We start from the raw sequence: 24527 nt of genomic DNA on the forward strand, positions 1-24527 counted from the left end.
GCAGTTATTCCATAGCACCCAATAATGGAAATTCTGGTTCAATAATGGGCGTAAACACAACCTCATGGTATCATCCCCATTGGTATGGAGACACTTGCGAATTTTGGGTGCTTCATTATGATAAGTGTTAGTGCACAAGCAGGAGGCATTGCTAGTTATTGTTGGACCCTTGAAAATTAGTGAGGACCCTTGGATTTTTTTTCTTATTCCAAAGCCTAAAATGGAGATTGTGGCCGATAGAAAAAGTGTCCAAGTGGTAATAAAATACTATGGCCCAATCTTTTTATTTGTTTCTCACACACTGTAATTTTTGCAAACATAAATATTTGTAGGCATAACGATTCTGAAACAGGGCTTTGATTGGGCTCTTCCCGTTGAAAGTCTACATGTCATTAGGCATTGGAATTCCCGGCTTGTATATAATGAAAGGTAAAAAATGATATTGGGACATATTTGTTGTGGGCTGTTTAATGTGATTGTAGCTACGTGCCTTCAAAGAAGGGCACTTGTGAACCAGTCATGTATTTTGCTTATAGTCAATATGCTACTGATCCAGCAAGCCGATATTTGGTACGCCAAAGTACGCATCTTTCCTCAAAGGAGGATTTACTCCTCTGAAGTATGGTTTATGAAACCACACCGTCTGTTAATTTAAGTGGAGTAGAGTCCATGAATAACAGTTACTGTTCCTGAAGAAAGTGAGTGGATGTTGAAAGCAACATTGTTTTGGAAGTTGTCATCTTTGCAAGGAGTTTGTACACAATGGATTTAATGCAAACCTTTTCGACAGAGCCTAAAATGTAAAATAATAGGGTCGTTTCTTTTCATCTTAAAATCCAAAAAAAAAAAATAGTGTGAACATGCTTTGCAGGTTTGTAATTCATACGGCACACGCAAATATATTATGAATCAGCGGTTACCATGGTATTTTGTGATGTGATGAACTTATAATATTTGGCTAAATCAATTTCAAATATATATCAATAGCGCCCTCAATTTGGACACAAAATGCAGTTTATAGAATAAAGTGATAAAGAAACGAAAGTCTATGTTAAAAATGGCTAAAAATACATATGTATTACAGTGTGATACATGTTGGTATTGTCCAGGTCTTGAATAAATGACCACATCAAACAACAGTCTTTAACTTATTGTCAAGTCATTCCAAACACACTGTACATTTCATTAATATTTCATTTGGTCTATCAGGGTGCTTGTCGTGTATATTTACGTGACATTTGAATAGTTAATTTTGGTCTTGGATATGGCAAAACTTATAAACACATCATTTTAATTTTCCGAGCAGACATATTGATAAACACGTGTCTCCCAAGTAAGAAGATCGTTTGTTATTTCGACTGCTCAGTGCCAGAAGTGGGTAAGTGCAATAGCTCCAATGTGTAGCTGCCATGTGTAGGTGTGTATTATGCCAATGTTCACAGGACAGCTATAGAGGCCGTCAGCCTTTTCCGCGGGAACCGCTATCTTATGAGTACTGTTGTTCTGCATGTCATGCGTTAGACATTACATTAAGTCGCAGCGCGTGACGCACCTCTTCAGTCAAGCGACAACGCGGTGATATTAGCAACAAGGCACTCCGTACCCACTAGATGGCGGCGTTGACGTCACAATGACTGCCTCTATTGTACTTTCTCACTTCTGGGACTGAGCAGTCGATTTGTTCACAGTATTTGGCAGTTCTTAAAACATTTGTCAACTCGCAAATTTCAGTCTTCACAATGACAAAGGTCAGTCCAACAATTGTATTGAGGAAAAAAAAAACCAACAAAATCAGTAATTCGAGTTCTGTTATAGGTCAGAGGATGATTTAAGGAAGCCCCATCATGCACTGTAAAAGTGTTATCACTAGTGTTTCAACTGCCACTTTACTTTTCAAATCCCATTGAACTCTATGCAAAAGATGTTGTTTTAGAATTGCCCGTGTGTCATTATTACTTGGTCGATTTCAGATCTAAAGTGATGTATGCATGAAGGATAATTCACGACTTCTGTAGATAACATAAAATGTGAAATCGACCAACTTCTAGAAGGTGTTTTTATTGTATATATATCTGTCCAAATTCAAATTTAACCATGCACGTGTGTATGCAGTGGGCGGGCAGTGGTGCCATGTTCACTCACACAGCTGTGCTAACCGCAAGACTTGCTGGGAAGTGCTTAAATCATCCTCTGGTTATAGGTCTGGTTCTCCATTTCAAGACATTTACAATTTCAACATGTTTGAAATAAAACAGTTTAAAACACACAGAGGAATACGGATTGTTAATAAAAGATGAACATCGCCAGTAAAATATTAATGGTATAGTTTGAAAACTTGTTGATTTATGACCTATCAAAATATATCGAAATAAAGCCTATATGAATTAACGAATATAGTAAACTTGTGAGACGGAAGTAATTTGCAGGTTTGTATTTTTAGACAAGCTATTAAATTTCATGTTGTTACCTATACAAACATGACAAACAAAACATACATCGTGGTTGTTCGTAGCAGAAGTAATCATGGACTAATTGATGAAGGAAAGACTAATTCAAAACTATAATAAGGGTTGACTAAGTATTTTTGGTCGAGGCAACCAAAAAGATCGATTTCCATGAGGGGTAGTTCATTGGTAGATTATCAGCGCGGAAATAAGATATTCAGCCTTACCATAATAAAGTTTAATCTCTTTGGCAACAACATCTTGATAAATATTCAGTATAAATGCACGCTTGTTTCAAGGGTCTGTAGTACAAAATCTCGGACCATACTTGTCATGCTTGGTTCTCTATATTGATGTTGATTGATGGTAAAATAATGTTCGGGAGGGATAAATGGGAAAAATGAAGGCTGTGATTGCCAGGAATATTAAGTTTCATTTGGAAAAAAATATCATTTTGTTTATTTTTATATCATTGTAAAAAAAAAAAAAAAAAAAATGTTTGAAGATTTTTTTTTGTGTCGGTCGTGTCTTGGCAAACAAACACTTATTTTGGGCCTTACTTATAAACAAACAAAATCAGCTTATACTTTAAGCTTTCCAACTCAAACTAATGTGATATGCTTAGCCTTACCCCTTCCTGTGTACCTTTTTGTGTTTTCATTTATTCTTTGTTTGAATTTGGTGTTACTCATGTATAGGCATCCCTTCAATGTATTGCTTGTCCTTATTTATTGAGGTTTGTCTGACATTTCGCCGAAAGTTATTAATACATTTTAAGAAATACATTAAGTCAAATTCTAAACAAGTCATATCATTATGCCTACATAAATGTTATGGCTTGGTTTTCAGTTGAAAATATGTGTAGCCTAGTGGCTTATACATTTCATAGCGTATACTTGGATATCTGGAAGATAACAAGGTTATAATATGTGTACTGGCCTGTATGTAAGATATTAAAATAGCTCTACCAGTCAACTCATTGGGTCACATACGCGGGTCATTCAAAAAGTCCATCGTCACATCTCTGTACAGTTATCTTGCGTGACAGGAAATTGAGATTACCCATGATTATACTCTTGCTTATTAAGGAGGCTGTGTACTCTCAGACATGCATGCAGTAAAAGTGCAATAACTTTGTAATTATTCGCGCAAGACATATAAAAGTATACATTTTTATGAAGGCAAGACATCAATAAATCTTAATATAAATACAGATTTGGGGTAAAAACAACAATTATGAAGAAAATCACAAAAAGTGAGTTTTTGGCAATATTTGTTAGGTACATCATAACAAAAAAACTCTCTTTCCGAAATATTTTATTTAGTTTTTAGCTCAATCTTGAGGCTCCATTCCAAAAACATTTTTTTTTTGTTGATATTGGCCTTATTTTTTGAGATATTCACCATATAAGGCATCAAATTGAACTTTTTAAAATTCACAAACGCCTATTTGCACAAGATGATGCCTAAAATCGGAAATAGACCAAAATATAAAAAAATGAGAAAACCGTTTCTTGAGTCGATCATGCTTTTTACGATGATCATATTTGCGTACCTATAGATGCTGTATTTATTGAGTTATCGTGTACCTAAATCGTCATTTTACCGAGAAAATGAACATTGAAATAATGGCCGTTGAAGTTTAAAGTGGTCACATTCTGCACTTTCATCGAATCTCGCAGGAGAATGCGGCAGTTTTTATTTTTCTACCTTACATTACATAAACATCGGGTAAATCCACGGCCCCTTGAGAAGTTTGAGCGAAATCTATTCATAACTTGATATTTAAATCGGGGGAAAGAACTTGAAAAAACCCACATTTTATCAGCTAAAACGGAGCCATTTGACCACTAGGTTTTTGTGCTTCCGTGGTGTTTCCATAAGATCCGCCTCGCATGCAGATAAGCGTCGCGTATGCGTAGCGTATTTGTGCGTTAACAAATTGCGCGATACGCAACGCGCGTGTACCCTGCTGGTGCAACAAAGATTTTCTTTCCTTTTCAATTTCAAACACGAGTGGAATAGTGAAATAAAATCCTTAAAATATTGCAGTTGGAGTTTACAAATCTGGATTTTCATTCCTTGTATTTATAAAAAACATAACAAAGTACAAACATATCAAAAAAACTCAATTTTGCGAAAGAAACAATGTCTAGAGTACACAGCTGCCTTAAGTTAACAAAATCTGATTGCCTGCATGAGATGTCCCAGCAAACATAAAAATGTTTAAAACGGATTAAACACCTTTTATGGTCAGGTTTAGATAAAAACTGTTTTTTTTTTTTTAGATGTCCCAGCAAACATAAAAATGTTTAAAACGGATTAAACACCTTTTATGGTCAGGTTTAGATAAAAACTGTTTTTTAAAACGTTTTTATTAAAATAACATTAAATGTCGGGTTATACAAGCTGTATTAAAATGATTGGTACCCATCAGTTTTCATCAATAATGGAGGAGCCTGACACATAAAAATTCAACACAAGATCCAAATAATCTGTAGATTAATTGTAAAAGAAGTCATAAACTATACATTCTGGACATTTCGAGAGTATCCAACGTAACACTTGGAAGAGGCATGCTTGTCAATAAACGTCAAAATTGATGGGTACCAATAATTTTGATACACCCTGAATAAGGATAATTATAAACGCTTTAAAACGTTGTGAATAAAAACGCACTACAACAATATTTGTAAAATGTTTTAAAAATGTTATTGTAAAATGTTTTTGTCAACACTTAAAGGGGGGTAACCCTATTGGTTTTGGATATGGATTGTCTTTAAAATTACATAATAATATCAAATATCGCCTCCTTTATGCTGCTTTGTGAAAAAACGAGAGCATTTTCAGCGTAAATGTGAATAAATAGCCAAATTTGCAATCCAATACCTTGGTATACGTGAATTGCATTCTGGGCAGGCAATGACGAATGCTGACATGCTGTACAATGCCCGGCCCGTATTGAACGGAAAATGTTTTTTTCGTACCGTTTCAGAAAAAAGGAAACAAAATATATTTCCCTTGCAATATGTACATTTCAAATGAATATAAAAAAGTTTGGGTAAATGGAGAGGAAAAAAACCCTTCCGAGACCGGGTTTTGAACCGGGTACCTCTCGGGTAAAAAACAAACGCGCTAGTCATTTGAGCTATTTAGCACACCACGCTTACCGTTGCCGTTTTCATAACTATATACGGCGCACCGTCTTGCGGTGACTGATATTTCGTTCATAATTCCTCCCAGAATTCCAAAGTATTTACCATTGTTTACAAACTGGTATACCTGTAAAAACCGCTGTGATTCATGATTTCTCCGGAAATACATCGACTTGGAGCGTCAAATTTCAGGATAGTAATGAGAAAAATAGTATCTATTATGTGATACCAAAACCTCATCAACAATGAAAAAAATCGGGGATGATGCTGTCGATCGGGTTACGGACCTTTAAATAACATTATGTTAGAATATTATATAACCTGATATTTAAACGTTACCTGGCAACCTTTCCTAACCTTTTGTGAATGATGTCGACAACGTTTTGTGTTTGCTGGGGTTCTCAATCTTGACCTCAAAAAGGACCTTTACCAATATGAGTAGTTGTTGACTTAATTGATTGCTTGTCTAGTTGACAAATAAATCAATCTGATTGCCTGCATCAGGTATGAATAGTTAAAGATATATTAAAGACCCATCCAGTGATCCCAGGGCAAGAGTAAAAATTTTTAAATTGCTTATAAATTGCTTAAAAGTGAAGGTTAAGTCATTCAATTTGTCATTTGGTATTTTTGAAATGCCAAATTGGGCAAAAAATGAAGAAAACAGCAGTACTGAGGAAGTTGAAGCCCCTGTCAAATACATGTAGCTAATTTAGATACTGTCAGTATCTAAATTACAGATTTTGTATAAAATACACGTCTTTCGGATGAACCATTCGCAGGCTATGTTAGCACATCTATGTAATAACAAAGGTACCAACATCTGAATTTTTATGATTTTTACGATCGTCCGGATGAGCAAATCATTGAATGGGCCTTTAAGTGACCGGATATCAGATAAAAAGGGATATTCGAGCGAATAAATATGCCAACCTTATTGGCATATTTGACCCCCTTAACGTAAACATAAACCGAGTTTGATGTTTTATTTGGGTACTTCGCAACAATCTTTTCCGAAATAACGTAGACCGTAAAATATTTTAGCGTCACAAATTCGCCAAACTGCCTAATTTATGATAGATTATCATACAAATCCCAAATTACATTGACTAAATGTATTAGATAAAAAGCTAGAAACAAACAATTTCTAGATACAATGGGTGTGATAATTTGCAGACCAAGTGAGAATGTTAGGTCAGGTAAGACTGTTAGTGACCATCTACAACCCAACAGATAAAGGGTAGTTCATCGAACTTTGTACAAAGATATATACAACAAATGGTATAAGAAAATGGCCTTTTTACATAACCTCGGAATGTTGTTTCACATGCCACTCAATGTGCTATGACTGGTTGTCTTCCTATTACATTATTTGATCTTGGTTAACATAGGAGGCTGCATCCTTTGAGTTAGAAACTTATCACACCCCTCAACTTATGAAAGTTAGACGTGTATATTGGAATACAGAAATGGTCTTCTTCTTAATGGTTCCTTTTATGCGTGCATCTGTGCGGTGACCATACCAACTTGAATACATTTTCAACTTGATATGGGCAAACACAACGAATGTTTCCATTTCGATTTCTAAAGACTTTATTTATTAATCGGGCATAATTTACATTTATGTCGGACACATTTATATCATTGCATTTTTGTTTCTTGGTTAGAACCAATCTTTACACCTGGATACTAATTCGCTACCCTTTCACGGAGAAACGCGGTATCTTATCCGCTTTTTGTGAGCAAATACTTAGAGAATAAAGGTATTGTTTTTAACCGCTGGAGTGCATTTATCGTCTCATATAACACGGGCGACATCACTATTTTTTAAGTAAATCAACGAGGCGAAGCCGAGTTGTTTTACGCCAAAAATAATGATGCACGACAGCGGCTAAAAACAATACCTTTATTCTCAGTCTTAAACACTTCAATTCAAATAAAAATATCACAAGAATTACAAAATTTAATCAAATTAAATCTTACATTTTGCAAGGAATTATACCAAGGGCTTAAAATCGATCAGTCCCCGCTGTTGCTATGCGCCTCCGATTAGTTCAAATAGCGAGTACGCGTATCGCGTCGATGCACAAGCGCTGGCTCGTGTCATATCGTGTCATATCACACGGGTAAGAACCAATAAGATTGCAGGAACATTCACAAGTGTTTAAGAATGTCGTTTATTTTAGGAGCAAAGTGTTTCAAGCTATTTGATTCGCAAGTCAAGATTTGGTACATGCTATATGTCATTTACTGAAGACATATGTGACATGATTAAGGGGAATGAGTCACATATCGGCCCTGGTTGAAAATGAGTTTTACACATGTTTCTAAAGAGGACATTTAGAGCTTTCAGAAACTGAAACTGAAAACCCCATGTTGATACGACATTTTTTTGTGTGAAATTATGTCAATTTATAAATCGCTGAAAACAATATAAAACAAAAGAATTTTAACACTTTCTTTGCTAATATCTCAAAATCAATATTAGCGACATCCGACTCATTTTCCTTGATCGTGTCACATATTACGTGGTCAGTGCCTTAAAAAGAAAGGCATGTGAAAAAACTACCTATAGCTGCTCCTAAAAGTAAACTATCCGGCCTGATAGTAAACTGTTCATATTTTTCATGTGTAACCTTGGTTTTGATGCATCGGTTCTTGGACGCTATCTTAGTGTCTAATTATAAATGAACAATATTTCCAACTGCGAAATTGCAAAAGCGTCCATCATCAATATCACAATATGGTAAATTTTGTACTGGTATTTCGGTGATCGGTACGCCACTACTATGCAACATTTCAGGGCGTCTGTCGTGTGTGTGATCGTAGCGCATACCTGCTGAAACTTCATTCACATAGGTAGGTTTTGGAGTCATTAAACTTGAACCAAACTGGAGATTCGTTCGATAAGTTATGCATGGATTTCTTTGAGACTTTAAAAATGGCTATTTATGGGTTCATTTTGATAGATTGATCAACATTAGAATTGACATGCACAGCACCGGGACATTGCAGCGATCATGTGTTACGAGCCCGAGTAGGACAATCATAACAGTACAATACTGTACTGTATACTGCGCCCGGACACTGCGTGTATCTAGCACTGTGTGTGTACGTGCATAGATAAAATCTATGGTACGTGTTGAGATAGATTACAAATACCACAGGAGATCTCCTCTGGTAATACGGACAGTGTAGCCGTGATATGCATTGAAATGACTTCGATAATGTAGCCTAGTGTACCAAGTGTGGGACTCGAATTAGGCTTGAAGTGACAATGCATTTAGTGTACTATAGCATTGTATATCGTACATGCACATTGAGAGAGAAATGCTACATTGAACATTAACTAGATAGCGGGGTGAACTGATAGAAAAGAAAAGAAAAACAAAAGAAAATACTTCATGCATGAAATTGTATTGTTGAATGAATCTGACAGTTGACCAAGATATGATGACTTCAAACCTATCATGAATTATGTTTCAGCATAAAATAAAACAAAGAAAGAAAGAAAGAAAGAAAGAAAGAAAGAAAGAAAGAAAGCCCCAATCCTATTGACCTGTTTTTTTGCATAAATGTTATGTATTTGTTATGTATTTTTTACATAATTTGTGTAAAATATTACATAACAATTATGCAGTAAAATACCTAATAGCTGAGGTAAAAAATCTACATAAAATTTATGTAAATATTTTACATAATATGTAAGTATTTTTTTTTACTAAGCTGCTATGTTTTTTTTACATAATTCATGGTTATGTAAAAAATACATATTTGTTTTGGAGTTCTATACGTACATCGAAGTTGTGTAAAATTTTACATAATTTATGTATTTTTTTCTGTGAGTGTAGGCCCTCCCGGACGTGCGGTATTATAGACACTGCAATAGCACAATATGACTTTCTGATATTGTGCTATTGACTGGTTAAAATAGGTGAAAGCTTGGGATGACACATAATGACCAGTGATTTTGTATTGCACGGGTTTTTTCTGCTTCGAATTTTATAGCACTGTCTACGTAATGCATTTAGAGCAGATGCAAAATCACTTATATCTCAATTAAATTTCTTCAACCATTTATCAGGTGTTCAACTTTCTAGTCTTTGTTCGGTTACAGTCTGTGCATTTAAAATTACTGGTCAGACTAACAATGTTATTGCTGGAAATAGAACCAATAAAAATGGTAATTCAAATCTGTCAAAAGTGCGGGATCGTAAGAATGTCACAAAATCATTTGCAAAGAAAAATGTGAACAATTCAATAATCTAGCGTCCGAAATGACGATATGTTCGCAATGTACTATTCCAGTTTAAATTCATACACCCCTGTGGAATACTTGATCTTTATCCCACACAGGTGATGTAGATTTTAAGCCACCCATTTAGGTAGCCCCATTTGAAATTCACACTTCCTGTAAAACATTAGGTCATGTCTTCCATGGGGTGTAAGGATTTTAACTGGAATAGCACATTAATGGTGAAGTAGTCTCGGTTTATTTGCAAATGATTAATGCTGGTTTCATACTTTCTGCCGCTTGCCGCTGATCGGTGTGAAGTTTCACCATGCCGCTTGCACTTGTCTGCAAGCGGAGCGGCACATCCCTGAGCGGCAGCGGCATGACTCTGAAAGCCACTCTTGCCGCTCAGCACCGCTCCAAAATCGTATTTTGTTTTCATACGTCAGAGCGCCACCGCTCCGAGTTGACTTGAATTTAACTCCCGGTGGTGCTGCTGCCGCGGCAAAGCGGTGGAGTGATCGATATATCAGCTGGTCACCATTAGCGTTTCTGGTGCGACTGCGCAGTGAAGTAACATCATCTTCAGAGCGGCAAAGCGGCAAGCTGTTGGAAAATGTGAAATTAGCATTAGGGATTATACAAAAAAGGTATAATTACATTTAAGTTTTAAATTCCGGGTGATCTTTCCTCCGCAACGGATGCACAGACCTAGTTTGAAATAAAACAGTTTGAAACACACAGTGGGATGCAGATTGTCAATAAAAGATGAATATCGCTAGTAAAATATTAATAGTAGAAAGCTTGTAAACATATTGATATACAGCTTATCCAAATAAAATAAAATTAAGCCCAAATGAATAAACAAATAATATTAACCAAGTGAGACGTAATGCAACAGATTCGATGTTTTGCATTTCTAGGAAAAATAATTTCATTTCCTTATGCAATACAAAGCAAGTTGAGTTGTATGCGGCAGAAGTAACGGAGTAAACAAAAGATGTTTTGAAACTGTCATTGAGGAAGAAAAGAGTAGTTTATGCAATTTAAAACGAAATTCTTGTAAAGGGGCAAATTTTTGTTTTAAGGCTAAAACCTGAAGACCAGCATGCGAAATGCGCGTTTTATGTTCATAGCCGGAAAGTGTTAAACATTATGGTTTTTCTGCTCTCTAATGTAAAAAGGCAAAACAGTATATTTTCAAATAAAGAAACACACAGATAATGTGACAGGCAGAATTTTTTTTAATCAGCTTGCCTCCAAAGCAGTGAGGAGCGGAGTCAATAATGAAATGATGAAATGATATGCGCAGGAATTGATGATTGGAACCTCAGGATTGTCCATAAAATTGTGGTTCTCAAACAAATTAATGGTGATGTAATATAGACCAGATGCAATTAATCAACTGGAACGGTATAACAATTGAAACGGCAACCATGTTGGTGACAGTTCAAAGATGACAGCGGGAGGGGTCTCTAGTCTTATTCATACCTATCGCCCGTTTACGGATGGCAGAATGACTCTGTCATGAGTGATGTATACCTGAATGAAATTTCTTGCTGTATCACAACACTTCTTCAAAATGAATGATCATCAGCTTACAATCTGCTGGATGCTGACATCCACTCAACCGGTCGTATATCCATATAAAAAACCCTCTTTTAAAGGGGCATTTCGTGATCCACAGCCTCATCCCCCACTTTTCTCAAAAAAGTTGAGATTTTTATATCACTGGAAACCTCTGGCTACATAATGTTTATGTACAAAATATTTCTTGCAGATTAATTCGTTTAGCAAAGATATCGTGAAATTTGAATTTCGTTCTGGTGCACCAGAACGAAATTACAACGTATTGTCTATGGAGCAGTGTAATACACATAATCATGCATAACTCGCAAACGCAATATCGGAATCAACTGAAATTTTGGGAATATGCTTTTTTCGTGGATATGTACTGAAAAATGTCATAAAAAGAGGATGCTAGGATCACGAAATACTCCTTTAAGGTATGTAACATCACCACCAATTGGATTTGTTTAAGAACTTTTGAACTATAATTTATACGTGATACCAGTGGCGGTAAAGATGTAATTAGAGAAATGACACCAGCCAAAAGTATTGCAACATCTCTGAAAAAAAAATCGGGAAACTCAAAAGTAGTACAGTCATTGAGAGTATTATTACCAGGCGGCGAGTGGCATAATAGAGAGTGAGAGACTGCAAAACCGCTCAGCCGTATGGCATTCTCCATACACTTGGTTAGTTCTGTTGGGTTCATTATCGAACTCCGACGGTTTTAGCTTGTATTAATATTATTTATTAACATAGGCCTACTTGTTTGTGATATTTTAAGCGTTTTAAAATGTCAAAATAATCCCATTCAATTACACGGTTGACAACGGAAATGTACTGAATTTAGAGAATTCCTGGCGCCCACCACCTGGTTATTTCCAAACTTACCACAGCTTACAAATAAATGATTAACTGAGTTAAAACTTTCTAAATGATTTGTTTGCCCTATACATATACTGCAATTAATTTTAAAATTGTCCTTTTAACAAAGTGTATACCTATTAATCTGTAAAAACCGTCATTGATCATATTCGTTATTTGTTTTATTCACGTTTAATGTCATTATAAGTATAATTAAGATGTTCGGATAGTTGAACCGAATAACCACAAGCTACAATCTATATCTTCTTTATTTTTTTCGGGTTTTTTTTCTATCCACCGAAACTAAAAAAATTAAAGATATTATTATATGTGACCTGTTACCACGAAATGAGCGTAAAGTCGCCACATGTTAGTGTCGAGATCTGGCTGACTGCTAAGGTGATGTTCTTGGTTGTATGCCGCCCACCTGTACAAGCCAGTAGTATGCTCTTCCTTGAATCATTGTGTCCCTATTCACAAAGGACAGACATAATTTTAGCTTGAACAGGTGCTTGTGAAACAAAGAATATTAACTCAGCAGCCAGGAGAGCTTGACTCTACTAACTTGCGACTTTACTCTCCAGCAGACATTTAATGTAAGATTCTTGATTTTACAAAGGTAACATTTTGGTGTTTCAAACTATACTTCGCCAAATAATGAATTTCTCAAAGCACATCGTACGTGTCTATGTTAAACAGGTTTTTTTCTGAGTTTCCGTTTTGATTCTTTGATTATTGTTCACTTCCGTTTGCCAAAATATCAAATTCACTACTTTTTTTCTTATTATAAACAATCAGCTGAAATAATCAAAACTTCTATTGTGGCATGAAAAATCATCATTCCATGGGTAAATTCACATGTTGGTTTTTCATAATCTATGCATCAAATTTAAAAATCAGAATAACAAAAAGAAGCCCAGGTTGGTTTTACACCTGTCTTAATAGCGCAAGTTTTGTTGTCATGATAATCCTTTGACTGAAAAGGATACAGATTCAAAAGTCGGTCAATTTGATTGATTAATATTGGGGACCCTAGATGCAGGATTGGATACAAAATAATATTTCTCTTCAAAATTATTGAAGAAATCTAATCTAGAAGTAAAAAGATTAAAACTTTCAATTGTAAATCTAATCTAGTTGAATTTATTGACGGTTGGACAATAAAATCACTATTGATGCTCGTGTGTACAGTGCACAATGGCAGATTTTGTATCGACTCTTGTATCTAGGGTCTTTGATATTGTTCAATCAAATCATGGAAGTAATACACATGGAAGCTGGTCAAATACTACATCAAAGTGAGTATCATACTTGCCGCGATACTGAACAAAAGCAGTACAGTTGAAAGTGGAACAATTGATTCATCGCATGGTCAACGTGTACCATGTCTAAAATCAAAGTTCCCGCTTAAAAATCAATAGCAGTACGAGGTCGTGTACTAAGTCCTGACAATGGGCTGTGTTATATTACCGCAGTGGATGACTAGTTTTATGAACACAAACAGATTTTATAAAATCCCTACGCAATGGTCAGAATGCTATCAGTTTAATTTATACAATTTTATTAAAAGTATGTAATTATATGAAAACCTACCGATTAAATTGTATATAAATGCTAGACTTTCAGATAGCAGTTTTAAAACAGAAAATGAAATGAAATACAATTTATTTTACGCAAAATGTAAAGATAATACCCGACTCTGGAACATTCTGGTCAACAGCAATTTCGGGCAACCCCGGGCACACAAATAGCTGCGGGATTCATTTTATAATGTAAAGCATGTGCCAAGTGCGCATATCAATTATTACCGCTAATTAGCGGTTTAGACGTAAATGCATGATTTCCAATATTTTGAAGTTTAAGAAAATCTGTAAGTATAGGGCAGAAATCGATATTTTGAATGGATTTCTGTAATTATGGATTACAAATCTAACATCCCTGTCACTTTTTTCCGAATAAAAACAACATACTTGAAACATAATCAAGAAAAACACGATTTTTGCTCAAAATAATAAACCTGTAAATAAACGAACTGGCAATAAAGGCGGCAAGTCTGATCCACATCAAAGAAACGCTGACTTCATTGTTATCACAATAGCTTGATACGTACCCTCTATAGAATGTTACGTAAATAATTCAATAGGTTTTGGATCGACCAGCTTCCATGTCTCTTACTTCCATGATCAAATTGATCGCGTATAGGCAGGGCCGTGACACTCGTATTCAAACCCTGTTTAAAAAGTGAAGTCACTTTACGGCAGTTTGACACATCTGCCATTTGAGTGACAGTTGCTAGGCTTTTTCAGTACACAAAGTAACGCCCTGGTAACGCTCAGGCACATTAGCCTAAACTTTACGCACGTTCGCACAACAACGCTCTGCCTACTTCTGCCACAGTGGAACAGACTTATCCCGTATTTAATTGACAAGTTCGTATTTGATTGACAGTTGCTGGGCATTTTCAGTACACCAAATGTTTCAAGATGGCGGATGTCGAGTGCTATTTTACGTACTCTTTCCAGCAAAAATACAGCTGATTTAGTCAAAGTCAACATGGGGTCATCGCAGATAATATTTTCCTAGCATATTGAGCTAACTTCTCAGCTACATGGTTTTTCACAATATGGAGTAATGAAAAAAAACAGCAAATGTTCATCGGTTTTCGCATTTTTTTTTTGAAACGATGACGTGAACATGCATCAACTCTTCCACAGTTCAACCTCTTACACAGCAAAAGCCATCACATGCATGAACGCGCATTGAGTGTGTGACTGACATCATTTTGCGCAGACGAGTGGCTTATCCTATAGTATATTAGTACTCGAGAATTCTTGGTATAGTCGCCAGGTACTATAGAAGATTCAATATTCATACTGTCTGGTAATAAAAGGTGGTAATCACTTTTTTGTGTTGTGTTTATAATGTATGTCCAATGAATGTTTTAATTAAAGACGGCAAAGGCATTTCTCCTCGACGTCCTAATCTCTTTTCAATTTCACAACCTAAATGTAATAAAATATAATTGAATGCACTCCACGGTTTCCGTCTCGTACAAATTAATTTTCCAGACATATTATATAATTAATTCCATGATATGTTCCAAATGAGTAACCAGGAGACTTGTATATATATACAGGACAAGGAACTATTGCTCCTTTGACATTTGAAGAAAGGGACGCGGATATAAAACATTTTTTCTTGACAATTATTGGTGAGTAGAGCTATTTTCTGACTTTAGGGTTAACGATTGGGTGTAAGGTTAAGGATAGGTTTTAAGGATTAGAATTTGATTTAGTGTTATTATTATGATTAGGATGAAAATTAAGATACTAAGCTATATAGAGTATAAGCAATTATTTTTGGAAGGCGGCCGTTATCCTCAATTTATTTCAAAAGGGTAATGCATTGTCCTTTACACTCAAATAATGTGTCCGAGGTAGTAAAAACGTAAATATTGGGTGAGGCGCAGGTGGAGCGCGTATGCGTAGTTACGGCAAGTTTCGCGAAATATTGTACGCGTAGCAAGCGTAATGAAGAATGTAGAATGTATTACGACGCCTGACCAATTATTGCGACCCATTATTTTGAATAGGTGGTGTAAAGGGTAATGCATTGTCCTTTACACCCAAATATTGTGTCCGAGGCAGTAAAAACGCAAATAAAGGGTGAGGCGCAGCCGAACCCATTATTTAAACGTTTTTACTACCAGAAAATAGTGCGATTTAAAGAGAAAATATCATTTTTTGGCACAAATATTTTAAATTGTTTACGTATTAAGGTGGAGCACGTACGCGTAAGTGACAGCACGTATCGCGGAAATATTGCACGCGTAACCAAGCGTAATGCTGTGCGTTGCAGAATAATGGGCTCTCACGTGACGTGTTTTACAAAACACAGTGCGCGAATTTGAATAATGGATCGTAAGAGTAATAGAATATCTTTCATTGAACCGAGAGGCAACACGTTTTGATTATTACTGTTTGGAAGTGATTGTGTTAACATTCCAGGCCAATTTTGACAAGAGTCAACAATATTGAATTTAGAAACGAACGTTTCTCTGTAAGTGAATACGCGACTTTTGTAAGTCAAATTTCTATAACTGTGATTATTCTTATAATCTTTATCATTATTCCATAACTTTATTGTTATATCACAGCAAAATCAGCATTATGACGATGGCACAAAGGACTTTTCACGTATTCTTGACATTATACCTTATAATAGGAGTAACTTCGGTACTTGAAAATTTAAACAGATTTTATGATAATAACCCTAATGAGGAACAAGCCGATTTAGATGTTTTGAATTACCTCCTCGCTGAATACAACAAACGAAGTGCTGGGTTCATCGAAAATGCACCGCCGGAAAGAGTAATGGAAGAAGAATTTTTTGAAATGAATGAGCCTACTATCTATGAAGATTATTTCATGCATATGCATGATAAGCGAGCAAGGACAAAGCAAAGTGGTTTCAGTAAGAGTAGCCATACTAGATATTACCGTAAGTACAGCTTTAAATGATTCAGCATAATTCGGATTCAATACTTAATTGCGATATAATTAAGTGATTGCGATTTCTATGCAGCCCATACACATTCAATTTTATTGATCAATATCAAAGACCCTAAATACAAGAATGGATACAAAATGTATCCACCCCTGTATCTAGGGTCCCCAATATTGATCAATGAAATTGATTTTGAATGGGTCGCATTAAACGCTGATTTCGTACACCAGGTAAATCGATTGAAAAATAGTAACGGTATGGTAATGTTTAATTGAGTTAACTGGAGTGAGAGTATAATGTATAAGGGTTGGCGTAAGATATCTCAATTGAGTTGACATTAATGGGATATAATACAAGGGCAACAAGCCAATGATCCATGTGTCCCACGTGGGTTAAGCGAGGGCAAGATGGGCTGTTCAGGGCATGGACTATTCGGGTTGCCCTTTTAGCAGAGGCGTTACAAGGGCCTCGGCGTGTGCCCATGGGCAAGAAGCAGCACTGGGCCCTTTTAACATCTCCTTTTTAAATTTATATATTTTTAAATTTTATTGGGCCCCTGGACTTCGTTCACCCTGTTCACCGCTTGCTACGCTCCTGCCACCTGGGATCACACCTGTGGTTGCACACGAGATATGAGACATTAGAAGGATTGAATTCGAAGTAAGCACTTCAAATGGGTATCCTATGGGTACCAATTGCTTCTCTCATTTCTTGGCGCACTTTTATCCTCTCTCCAAAGCACTTTGATATTTGAAATGTCGTGTCTGATGTCATGTCTCGGTTTACAATTATTTTCAGGTTGCAATAGGTATGGAAAGAAATGTGTCTGTGATCGGAAGTATAGCCGAAAACATAGGAAACACATTGTGCAATGTTCATACTCCGGGTAAGACCTTTCTGTACAAACACTGATACTTGTTTTAAAAACAAGATGGTTAATAACAAAATTTGTCAATCTTGATCCGTTTTAAATTACTATTTTTGTTTCATTATTTAAATTAACATTCGTTACACTGCCGCCAATGTGGCGACCTCATAAGTTCTTCAGTAGGCGGGAGTTGCGCTCGGTAAACATTTTTCTGCTATTTGGGCGAAACGGGGAAGGACGAGCTCCTCTTATTGATGATATTATCTTAATTGTTGCGAAAATCGTCTGAAATCATAATAATATACAACCGCAATTTTAAAACATCATTAGCTATTGAATTGGTGCAAACCGTTCGTTTGCCAATAATGACACAGCGAATATATTCTAGACTTGCTAGACAGAGCCAATTCGCCCCACGGTTCCGCCATATGCGAGGAGAGTCTCAATCTGACAGCATTGGAATTGATCCAGTAATGTAACTTTTAGAGTTTCAGAATTCTCGCATTGTATGCTGCGCACAAAAGTATCCGAACACTTACAACAGAAGCCATTCCATAAAGACACTATATTTAAAGGTGAACCTCATTGAAAATAAAGTTATATATCAATGGAAAGCTTATGATGTCAGGATATTAAAAACATTTTTTTCCGATTTTTTTGATGGCCAGTAAAGCTGAAAAATAAAAAAAAAAACAATACATTTTTGGTCTTTTTTAAGGCGCCCAAAAAGCACCCAAATCAATCGTCTATGACCTTGAGAATGCTCGTGACGTAAGCACAGGGTTCGCAGTCACGTGATCCCACTCGGAAACATGTAACAAGGCTTGCTTCATGTACTTTGCAAGCTGCCCGGCAAGTGTGCTTTTGTATGCATTTTCGCAATAAAACTTGAAATTAGAGGAATATTCAAGTTGCACATTATAGAATTATTGTCAACACATAAATTTTCCGTAAATTTTGGACAAAATCAGTCGAAGCTAGCAGGGTATAATTGGGTAATTGAGTTCGAATGTCGCGCTGCGATCAATTCCATGCGCAAATGCTTGCTGCGACCGGTGACCGGCCATGGCACAGCTGATGGCATAATATAAACATCAAATTAAATACTTGCCTGTGACATTCCCTGTTCATTATTCATTTTAAAATATCAGATTTCTAAAAAATATTGTCTTACAGTAATCAAAAAAAGATTTCATTAAATCCAGCTCATAAAAAGGTTTTCATATTTAGCGCCGTGATCATTCCCCGGTCGGATATCATTCAATGCGGGAAATATTCTTTCCACGAATTCACAATTGAAAGAAACAAATACTTTATAAATACAATTTAGGCTTGGTAGACCGTTATTTGATGGAATTCTGAAATCTAAATTATAATAATGTCATTTCTGTCACAGTTCTTGATGATAGCACAATCGGTGTTGGCCTACTGAAAAAGAAAAACATCCATGTAATTGTTGTATGGATGATGGTAGTAGCGAAATACTGAAGAAATTGCAGGGAGCTGATGTCCGCGAGGCGGATAAACCCAAACAGCGCTAGCGATTCGCTTCGTCTTCCGGGATCAATCGTTCGTTGATATTTGGAACATTTACGGGAATAGATTTTGCTGATGAAGTAGCAATGAGTTGGAAATATCAGAATGGGAATATAAAATCTATTGCATGCAAAGTACGTCGCTGATTCGCACCGGCTACGTACTGAGATCATCATGCACGTATCTACGCGAATCATGCATGCCTCATGGTCAGCTATTTACCCGGCTTACCCCGGCCGGTTTCCCGCATACCGCACCGGCGGTTGTAATGTCAAGAAAAATTAAAAAAATCCCGTACATGTACCTTATTCTATTTCGTCATTTTCTCATTGTGGTAAGCTCATCTCAACTTGGTGTGACGATCTGAACTGGTAGCACAGCAGTTATTTTTGCAGCCTGTTTTCATTCCGGTTCTTCGGGGAATCTTGGATGGCTTGGCTTTACATGTACGGGCTCCGCAATTTCTTCGGAATCGCAATGCATCACAAATCACCCCAGCATTTAGGTTTCCCATTTTTAAATCCACGCACTTTATTCAGGAACTTCATTCTTGATTTGATCATGATGTTTCCTTCGTGTTATTCTTATTTTATTAAAGATATTTTTCATGTAAAGTAAGATGATAATGACTGAGTTCGTGCATTCTTGGCCCGATGTATGCCACAGTGATGCATGGGTATTGTATTTACAATCAAACCAGGAAGTAACTGTGTGTCCCTGAGCTGACGTCATCATCGAAAGCGCCCAATTTGAACGATTTCGTTCTGTAATTTAGGGGGTGCCAGTATCCAATCTTTGCATTGAGATTATGCCTAACCTGGTACGTTTGGCAAATAAAAAATATTCTTTTCTGCTTCCTGACATCATAAGCTTTTCATTGATATATTACTTTATTTTCAATGAAGTTCACCTTTAACAATCAAGTTCTCGATAGATTTTTGATACCTCATTCAGTGCGATACGACTTTATTTCCTAACGTATAACAACTTGCATAAAAAACTTTTTTTTTTAAATTGGTCAATAATTGGCATTTACTTTTCCCTCGAAGCACGCAGGTATTAAACACATCAGATGGAGCGTTCATCCGATAGGCTTTATTGATCCCGTGACAAAGGCAGAAATCGTCTTGAAGGCGGAAATATCTAATTTGTCACTTCTGAAACTCGACTATTATGTCCATTAAAATGAGTATAGCTGAGTGGAATAAAGTGGAATAAAATCGCGTCGTGCCGAATTAGGTATCAAACTGTGCAGAACGAAATTCCCCACCTTTCGACTAATAATCTAGTTTTAGTGTCTTTGAGATGTTGTTTTTGTTCTAGGATAATTTTAGTGCGCAGTGCACTATGCGATATGCATTTTAAGCAAAATTTATTTCTGCGCATTATGACACCTCATTTGTGGCAATGGTCCAAATATTGATGTCACAACGTACATTTAAACGAGCGTAACTCAAGATTTGAATGTTGCAGGAAATTCATGTTGGGCTGTATTCAGTAACCATTGAAGAAAATATGTTCGGCTCCCATTGAATTATATCAAGCAGTGTAGCCGCCTGATATACCGTGAAGCTCCAAAATCTTCTTCTTTAGTAGAAACGAAAAATGCTACTAGTGTCAGACACTTGGACCGATTTTGACCATTATTATGTTTTGATGAATCCAAGTGTGTTCAAATATTGGATCCAACACAATCATACTAATGATAAAATTTGATGCTTTACGCCCAATATTTATTAAAATATTTAAAAACTCATAGCTCGACCAACAATATGGGCTCAGTCCATCCAATTTTATATCAAACTTGGCCACAAGGAACACCGACCCAGGTTGTGCACAGATAGGGGCAAAGGTCATATAAGGGTTATTAGGAGTCGTTCTGTTAAAATCTTTAAATGCATGCTATGACTACCAAACCAAGTCAATTGGTACTATTCATTAACAATTTGTCTGTCTGTCTGTTTTTTTGTTTTTTTTTTGTGTACAGGTGATGGCCAATCTAGCTCATCTGTTCACCTAATGCTGCAAGTGACAGTTATATATTTTACTAATTTTATTTGATTCTGAAGGCTATTGATACCGATATGTCTTTAAAGGATATCAACTTACGTTTTCCTACTTGATTTAAATGTTAAACAAACATATTGATAAGTAATTCTGATACTCAATTCACGTTTTAATTCACAGTTCCTCTTTTCCTGAAGATGACTGATATTGATATGACTTCAATGGGCTATCAACGTTAAATATAAACAGACATTATCCTCCTTGTCTGAAAGGTTTGATGTTAAACAAATAAATTGATAAGTAATGATGATCCCTAATTCAAGCTAGATAACGTACTAGCCATCGTCTTAATAGGGGGATGAACCAAACCGCTAACAGGTTTGTTCTCGGTGCAATAACACTCTCAAATAAGAGCATAAATGGCTTGCGCTAAACGCAAGTCCATCACTCACATTATGACCTCATAGCACCATGTTGGTACTTGTTTGGGTATCATAATAAATAGACGAGGCTAACAGCTATCCTATACCAAGTAGTGCAGCATGGAGGGCACAGTGTCATCGCCCCGATATCTTCATGGCAGAAATCACCATGATGGTAGATCGAATCCACAGCCACGTATGGCCATTTTGTTCCACCCTGTTTAATAGTTTTGAGACACATAATGTGTCGAGGGACATCCGACTAAGGCTATTGACAATAGCCTGGTGACTGAGCTCTGTAGATGTCAGTGAGCATGGTACGTCATCGGCTTTAGACTGCCTCCACCAGTGGCCTACGCTGCTTTTTGGAACCGTGTATCTTCCGTGACCCGAGTGTTTACGAATGAGGGCAGCTGTAATTTTTTTTGTTCTGCACATATAAAATCAGAATCTTTGTCAGTTTTTGAGTTCAAAACGCATGGTTCTTTGTCAGTACGCAATCTAACGACTATCATATTCTTTTAAGTGCAAGCCTTAAAATTTGCTTCTTTATAAACCAAAAATTATGGGAGATATTTATCATTTTCTACAAAGATTTATCGTCTGAATATCAAATCGTGCATAGCAGTTACACGTGTATTGATCCCGGGTATTGATTTAGTTTCCCTGCCTGTACAAAATAATTATTTCCTAGGCGTCGTTGCTGTGGAGGGTTTGGTACGTGTACTGCGTTGGGTTGGTATAATTCCCCACCGTAGTAAAAACATATAACCAAGAATACCCCAGTATTCGAAGAGTTAATTCTAAGTGGTTAGTAATAAGATGTTTTGTAAGTGTTTTTCTATAGTAACTGTTTCTGAACTCACTACTTTACATAATCTAACAAGACAGACACTTAACGTGAATGATAATAAATAGTTTCTATGCTTAAAAATCTGATTAAAATGCATTCTCAACTGTCCAGATTAATAAAGTGTATCGGCTGATGAAAACTACTTCGTCTAAATTGTGTTTAGACAAGGAGGAATAGAGACGCTGAATGTTTGCATACAGTTTACACTTCTGTAATATGATGTAATATTTATTACATTTGAGATACGACATTTGTCATACAAAATAACAAAATGGGGTATTATACTTTATTACTTGTATATCATTCTTTTATTTTAAACGAATTATCCAGTCTACTGCAATGTAAATTTAACAGTTTGTATCTGGTATTTATTGAGTACTCTTATGAACAATGCAATTTATTGAAATTGAAAAATTTGAAAAACAGATTGAAATGAATTTCAATTTAATTATGAAATTTGATCTGAACAGATTGCAATTCAACGCCTTGGTTATATCTAAAAAGTAGTTATCAATTAACATTACATTGGTTATATCAAAATCTAAAAAGTAAGTATGAATTAATATTAGTTAATACAAAAACATTAAACATTAATTATGTATTTATTAATATTTATATATTGTATATAATAATTATTCTATTCATTTAATTAAGTTTTTTTTTCTATTTTTTATTTAACTTTATTTTGTGTATTTTTCGTGGGAATTAGAAATGCTATAGTAGGTTGCTAATAATGTACCAGATGGTGTCATGTCATATCACATGGAATGGCGCACAGCGTCATCATCCCTATATCTTCGTGTCAAAAATTGCCGTGATAGTACAGCAAATCCTATCGTTTTCAAAAGCTACGCATGGCGATTTTGTTCGAGATATTCCGAGCGACTCAGGCTAAGCATACCATATGCACACGATATGAGATACCACATAGCCTGCAACAGAGTTTCTATTATATGATTTTACGATTTGCGCATGATCAAGTACCCCATATGATATTGCCATTACAAGAAAATTCGATTTTTGTCAGGTAACCCCAGATTTTGTTTCCAATACACTAACTGGAAATGCAATACACTAATTAGCGGGGATTGCTGTTTGCTGTGAATATATTTTACTGCATTTTATCCGTAACGATTTTGAAATCGTTCGTCAAAATGGTGATATAATTATTAAACTGTTTGAGAATTACAATTCTATAAAGGAACACGTTTACAGAATATTAAAGCACAAGTCTATACAATGTACTATATCAGCACACTATAGCACTCTCTTTATCTGCGTCAATAATAGAATATTTCAATCGAATTGAATACATCTCTCCATTTTGAGTTTGTACTCCACCACTGAGCGATCTAGTGATCGATTTCTGGCCAATCAAATGGGACTCCTTTTCTTGCGTTCGGTGAAATACCAATCGCCCGTCGCTCACCAACGGAGTATTTTAATAAAAGTTTATATTTATAATATAGGGTGTTGACACTCTGTGGTGTTGGAGTATCAATGTGTTCCTATAATAAATAACATTATTTACTTTAGGAAGAAGACCATGCTGCAAACGCCTTTATAACATTAATGTCCACTATACCATTCAGCAAATTACTTCAGCGGTGTTCGTCTGCTCTGTTTGATTATTGCGTAAAAAGAACTAGGTCACGCGTTGCTACACAGCTTGACCAGCGAATGAGGTGCCGATGTGATGATGACGTGTGTAAGAGCCCAGTACGTAACAAAATCCCAGTACGTATCAATTTGATACGTATTGGGCTCAACCTCTTCTACCTAGAACAAAAAGTGGCAAAAAATAATTCATCCCGCCCAATACGTAACAAAACTAAAATTTGATTAAAATTACTTTATTCATACTCCCTCCCTCTGTAGTGGTTTTTGTTACGTATTGGGCTCTATACATTTTTTGTTACGTATTGGGCTCCGGTTGTTTTTCAAGCAAATTATGGATATTATGTGCATGTGTTTTTATAGAAGTACTTTATATTGACCCAGTAACTCATTTTGAGTCTTTCTAGAACAAAATATTTGACAGTGTTTTATCTCTAGACTTGGAATTTATT

The 24527-nt window shown here is 35.9% G+C and overlaps 1 long non-coding RNA gene across 1 annotated transcript; it reads left to right on the forward strand.

Moving 5' to 3' along the window:
• The first annotated feature begins 15385 nt into the window (after positions 1 to 15385).
• LOC140170075 (uncharacterized) lies at positions 15386 to 24159 on the forward strand. The gene is made up of 4 exons (XR_011861475.1): positions 15386 to 15477; positions 16423 to 16766; positions 17571 to 17658; positions 21164 to 24159. It is a non-coding gene; the product is annotated as an uncharacterized lncRNA (long non-coding RNA).
• Positions 24160 to 24527: the final 368 nt, after the last annotated feature.

The sequence above is a fragment of the Amphiura filiformis genome, chromosome 14 (genome assembly GCF_039555335.1).
Source record: "Amphiura filiformis chromosome 14, Afil_fr2py, whole genome shotgun sequence".
In the NCBI taxonomy this organism is placed as follows: Eukaryota; Metazoa; Echinodermata; class Ophiuroidea; order Amphilepidida; family Amphiuridae; genus Amphiura; species Amphiura filiformis.